Genomic DNA, 6,000 nt, shown 5'->3' with positions numbered 1-6,000 from the left:
CTGTTCTTTGTCACACAGCACAAAAATATATGCTCTGTGAGCGAGCAGACATGTGTTGCTAATCATAAGAGCATGAAATAAATATGACAATAGTCACCTAATATGTTGTGGTCCTGTTAGAGAGACTGGATCTGGTGAGAACAGAACAGGAACCCGCAGGCCTGTGGTGTGTTTGGGACCGGACCAGGATGAATTGCTTTTGATGGGTACGCTTGTTTTGTGTGAATCAGCGTGCGGGGTGATGAGATTTGCCCCGCTTTTCCCATCCCGATCCAGCTCAACCACGCTCATTTTCGCTTCTCATGCGCCATCATCGGTGGCTCCCGTCTCTTGACTCTTTTGTCTTCTTCCCTGCGCCACTCGGGCGCATCGCTAGCGTCAAAGATTTGTTGCTAAGTGTTCCTCCCACACTTCGCATTCCAGGCTCCTATGGGATCCCACATGCTGGTGGCTCGCTCTCACTCTCCTCTGGCTGCCTGGTGACAGAGGAGTGCAACTTGTGTGGGAGCGATAGTGAATGTTTGTTGGAGGGGGGAGGGGGGGTATGCTAATTCGAGATCATTAATTAATTTAGCAAGATGAGATTTTCTTATTGACATAATAATAATTCAAAATTCGTTATTGGTTTGACCCAAAGTGGCACCCAAGGCCACCCTAAGGTATTATATGGGCCCCCACCGCAGTAATGTTTTTACTGTTGTTTTCCATTGATCTATTTAGGTGATGGACTTCAGCTCCAGTTCCCGTGACAACACACCGATTCGCTCGGGTGCGAATGGTTGCAAACTGGTGGTTTAACTTGATAGCTTGATTTGATACAATTGTAAACAACACTCTCGCTCTCTTGTATGAGTGTACGTCATCAATATCAGAACTCAATCCAAGAAACAACCAAGTTGCACTATAATTCTGTTATCAATCAGGGGGATATTAGGGACCTTTAGAATTATTTCGGGGGTTTCGGGACCCCCTCAAAAAGAAGAATTACATGATAGAATGACCCCAATATTCTCCCTGTGTAGTTTTTTTTATGAAATTACATGTTACCAGAAAACAATAATGGTTTCAGTAACGCTGTTATTTTGAACATTATTACGTTCAAAACTGTATATCAGTCAACCATCAACATTCATAACCTAAAATTAATAATAAAACCATAAAATACAAGTAAAAACAATTTTATTGCAAATTCTGTTTAGCATTTAATTAAGGACATTTAAATCAACAATACTATTTGCTGGACTGGCTGGACAGGACAGGCTTATAATAATAATAATGATAATAATGATAATAATAATAATAATAATAATAATAATAATAATAATAATAATAATAATAATAATAATAATAATAATAATAATAATAATAATAATAATAATAATAATAATAATATTAATAATAATAATAATAATAATAATAATAATAATAATAAAAGTACTCTAAAACTAAAAAATGACAGGTTAAAAATAATGAAACAAAATTAAATGTAAATAAAAGTAATAATAAATTGAAAATTAATTAATAAAATACATAAACAAATTATACATTAAAACTATTAATAAATACTATATAATAATGATTATTGGCTGGCAACGAGTACAGAGTGCACCCCGCCTCTCGCCCGAAGTCACCTGGGATAGGCTCCAGCACCCCTGCGACCCTCGTGAAGACAAGCGGTAGAAAATGAATTAATAATAATAATAATAATAATAATAATAAAAATAAAATAAATAAAAAAAAAATAATAACAATAACAAGTACTCTAAAAATAAAAAATGTCAGGTTTAAAAATAATAAAACAAAATAAAACAATAAAATACATAAACAAATTATACATTAAAACAATTAATAAATACTATATAATAATGATTATTGGCTGGCGACAAGTCCAGGGTGTACCCTACTTCTCGCCTTAAGTCAGCTGGGATAGGCTCCAGCATACCCGCGACCCTAGTGAGGATAAGCGGCATACAAAATGAATGGATGGACTATATAATAACAACAAATTTGATCAATTCAACTCAAACTTTACTGTTGTATGCATGCAAAAACATATATACAGTACATTCCAAATGCAACAATACAACAGAGTCTGCAATTACACTCATGTCAATCAATTAGAATAAATCCCTGTCAGTAATGACTGTAAAAAAAAAAAAAAAAAAAGCATCAATGGACAGTAAATTCACAGCCGTAGTTCTTAATCCACAAGTCCTCCAGAGCTGTGGAAAGAAGATGAGCAGCTATGTTGCCACCCCGTTCACAATTCTCATGTGCCAAGAAGAAGTGAAATAAAAAGGCAAAGTGAAAGACTGTGGACAACTGTTCTGAGAACAGAACACGACCAGATGTCAGTTTGTTGCTGCATTTTTTTTTCCCTTTCCCTTGACTTGATCATTTTTTCGAGTGCATTCAGTGTGTTTTAAAACACTTTAAATACTGTATAAATATCACCAACACTAAGAATTCTATGATGAAATGCATGAGCAGTGAAAGTGTTGCATTTCCCAAAAAGAAGTAGACACCGTCTGAATTAATCTCGTCCCCATCTGGCATTCCCGGGAAGTTAAGACACGAGGAAGCATCTAAAAAAATAAACACCCTCATTATCAGTCGGGGGAAGTTTCATTGTTTTTTTTTTACGTCGGATTGATGCAGTACATTTTAGATTCCATTAGAGTATATTAATTCAATCCATGTACCAGGAAGTCATTATTATGGTTTGGATCTGCACCGCTGCTTTTTAAATCCTGGTGGGAATGGACTGATGTAGGTATAGCAGCAGGACCGACAAGTTTGGAAGCGGGGTAAGGTTTTGTGGGGGTGGAGTGGAGCTCGGTGGAGCCGGCGTCAATTAGGTGACGTTTGAGAGCCAAACGTTGGCCGCCTTCCTTCTTCTTCTTCTTCTGTGCCGGTTCATCCGTGCGGAATTGTGGAGGTAAATGTTGATTCTGTCTGCCACCCTGTTATGTTTGGCCTGCTCCTGCAAACACAGCACACATCAATAATGTCATAAAGTCTCTTTCTTTCATACAGGAAAGCAGCGTCAGGGCGCCGAAATAGGGAAAAACCTCAGTCAGTCGTTTGCTTGGGTGGAGACGCTTGGATATTTTGGCACTTTTTAACAATTCGTGCCATGAGGAGTCCTTAATTAAGCCAAGACACGACAGTACCTCGTATGTATGAAGTGCTTTTGTAGCTTTACTCCGTTATTAGTCAAAAATATGCATATGTAAGCAAAAATTAAGCATAACATTATTAGAGCCCTGTAGACATGACATAACACCCCTATGATCACCTTTTGACTCCATAAATCTATTTTCTATGCCGCTTATCCTCATTAGGGTCATGAGGGTATGCTGGAGCCTATCCCGGCTGACTTTGGGTGAGAAGCGGAGTACACCCTGGACAAGTCGCCACCCAATTGAGATGCCAAACAGAGATTCGAACCCAGGTAGAGAGCTGAGGGAGTCAAAATATAAAAAAAAAAAGTTTGGACAGGCTGCACGGTGGTCGAGTGGTTAGCCTCACAGCTAGGAGACCCGAGTTCAATTCCACTAAATGGAGTTTGCATGTTCTCCCCGTGCATGCGTGGGTTTTCTCCGGGTACTCCGGTTTCCTCCCACATTCCAAAAACATGCTAGGTTAATTGTCGACTCCAAATTGTCCATAGGTATGAATGTGAGTGTGAATGGTTGTTTGTCTATATGTGCCCTGTGATTGGCTGGCCACCAGTCCAGGGTGTACCCCGCTTCTCACCCCAAGACAGCTGGTATAGGCTCCAGCACCCCACGTGACCCTTGTGAGGATAAGCGATAGAAAATGAATGAATTAATTAATGAATTAATTATAGGAGTGTGGTTAGGCCTCACAGCTAGGGGACCCAAGTTCAATTCCACCCTCAGCCATCTCTCTGTGGAGTTTGCATATTCTCCTGTGAATTTTCTCCGGGTACTCCGGTTTCCTCCCACATTCAAAAACATGCTAGGTTCATTAGCGACTCAAATTGTCCATAGGTATGAATGTGAGTGTGAATGGTTGTTTGTCTATATGTGCCCTGTGATTGGCTGGCCACCAGTCCAGGGTTGACCCCGCCTCTCGCCGAAAACAGCTGGGATAGGCTCCAGCACCCCGCGACCCTCGTGAGGACAAGCGGTAGAAAATGAATCAATGAATGAGTAAAATTAGTAGGCTACACAGTGGACGAGTGGTTAGCACACAGGCCTCACAGCTAAGAGACCAGAGTTCAATTCCATGGGTTTTCTCCGGGTACTCCAGTTTTCTCCCACATTCCAAAAACATGCTAGGTTAATTAGCGACTCCAAATTGTCCATAGGTATGAATGTGAGTGTGAATGGTTGTTTGTCTATATGTGCCCTGTGATTGGCTGGCCACCAGTCCAGGGTGTACCCCGCCTCTCGCCTGAAGACAGCTGGGATAGGCTCCAGCATACCCATGACCCTCGTGAGGATAAGCGGTAGAAAATGAATGAATGTCCACTTGGGGAGGGGAGGTGTACAACAATGAATCTCGCACACAATAAAACTAAAATAAAGTAAAATTATTCCAACAACATGCATGCTAGGTTAATTGGTGACTCCAAATTGTCCATAAGTATGAATGTGAGTGTGAATGGTTGTTTGTCTATATGTGCCCTGTGATTGGCTGGCCACCAGTCCAGGGTGTATCCCGCCTCTCAGACAGCGACCCTCGTGACGACAATAACGCTGGTAGTTTGTTTAAAAAAAAAATAACCAAGTTAAAATGCAATCAGGGATGAGCCAATTAAACGTGTAGATGCCGTCACAAGGGAGCGAGCTGGAAACGGTCCATGGAGATTTTTTTTTTTGGGGGGGGGGTGCAGAGGCAAGAAGAGCCATTCTTTCTGTCCACTTCATTTCCCTTCCAAATCAGCCTCACATTCTCCGAGTTTTCACAGTTCCCAGCTCCCTCTTTTTTCCCCCACTAAACATGCCCTGAGTCAGCCGGGCTCATTAGTCGGGATGAGGCGACTACAACCGGGACAGTCATCCCGTCGTTGGGAACAATGGGAAAGATGTGAGGCGTCCGTTTGGTAGAATCATGACATTTTTTATTTTGTTCTGTCCTTCCTTCCTTTTTCCTTAATTCATTCATTCTACTCCCATTCTTGGTCTTCCTGACTCTTTTTACAGTCCGTAACTGTGGACAAGTTCCAGGGAAACAGGACCCAAGCACCCCGACGAGCCTTTTTGCCTCACTTTTATTCACTCCTGTTCTTTCTCAAGAGTTCCTCCTGAAAGTATTTGGCAAACACTAGTGCAAAAAAAAAAAAAAAAAAAACGGGACTTTGAGGGAAGAAAAACAACAAGTCGTTCTTGAGCCACCCACACCCCATCTGCTGTGGTATTATCTTCTTTTATTATCCGCAAGATTATGTGCGCTGATATGATTCCTACAGTTTGCTCTGCTGCTTGTTTTGTATATGAAACACTGAAGCAAAAAGAAGGGGAGGAAGTCCTCCTCCATGTGCATCTAATCGTCCATTCAGGACCTTCTTAATGGCTTGTCGGTTCCCCTTGCCCTGCCATTTTCTGTCCAATTAATTCCTTTCTAGCGCTCCGGATAAAGGGACACAATGAGGCCCCTCCACGGCATAATGAATCATTAAAATTCAGCAGTGCGGCCCTGGCACTCCGCTTCTCTCTCCGCGCCGGTCAGCTTGGCACGGCGTGCCAGCCTCATTCGTTCAAAGCGGGAAGATCTCTGGCTGTTCTTCGACAGACTTTGCTTGAAAAAACAATAACGGTGCTTTTCGGAAAAAACGGAAGGCATCACCTTGAATGGCTTGAAGGGCAAATATGGATGAAATATTTGATTTTATCATTTGATGTGTGAAATACTGTGTATGTGTCTGTACAAACTACTGTAGGAGTTGCTGTCATTCGAGAGTATATGAATACATACTTATACATACGCACCTCAAGAAATTGGGTGAGTATTTGGAAAATAGCAATAAAA

Source organism: Doryrhamphus excisus, linkage group LG16, assembly GCF_037039965.1.
Source record: "Doryrhamphus excisus strain RoL-2023G ecotype Guam linkage group LG16, RoL_Dexc_Guam_v1.1, whole genome shotgun sequence".
NCBI classification, from domain to species: Eukaryota; Metazoa; Chordata; class Actinopteri; order Syngnathiformes; family Syngnathidae; genus Doryrhamphus; species Doryrhamphus excisus.
Note: the sequence above shows the minus strand (reverse complement) of the source record.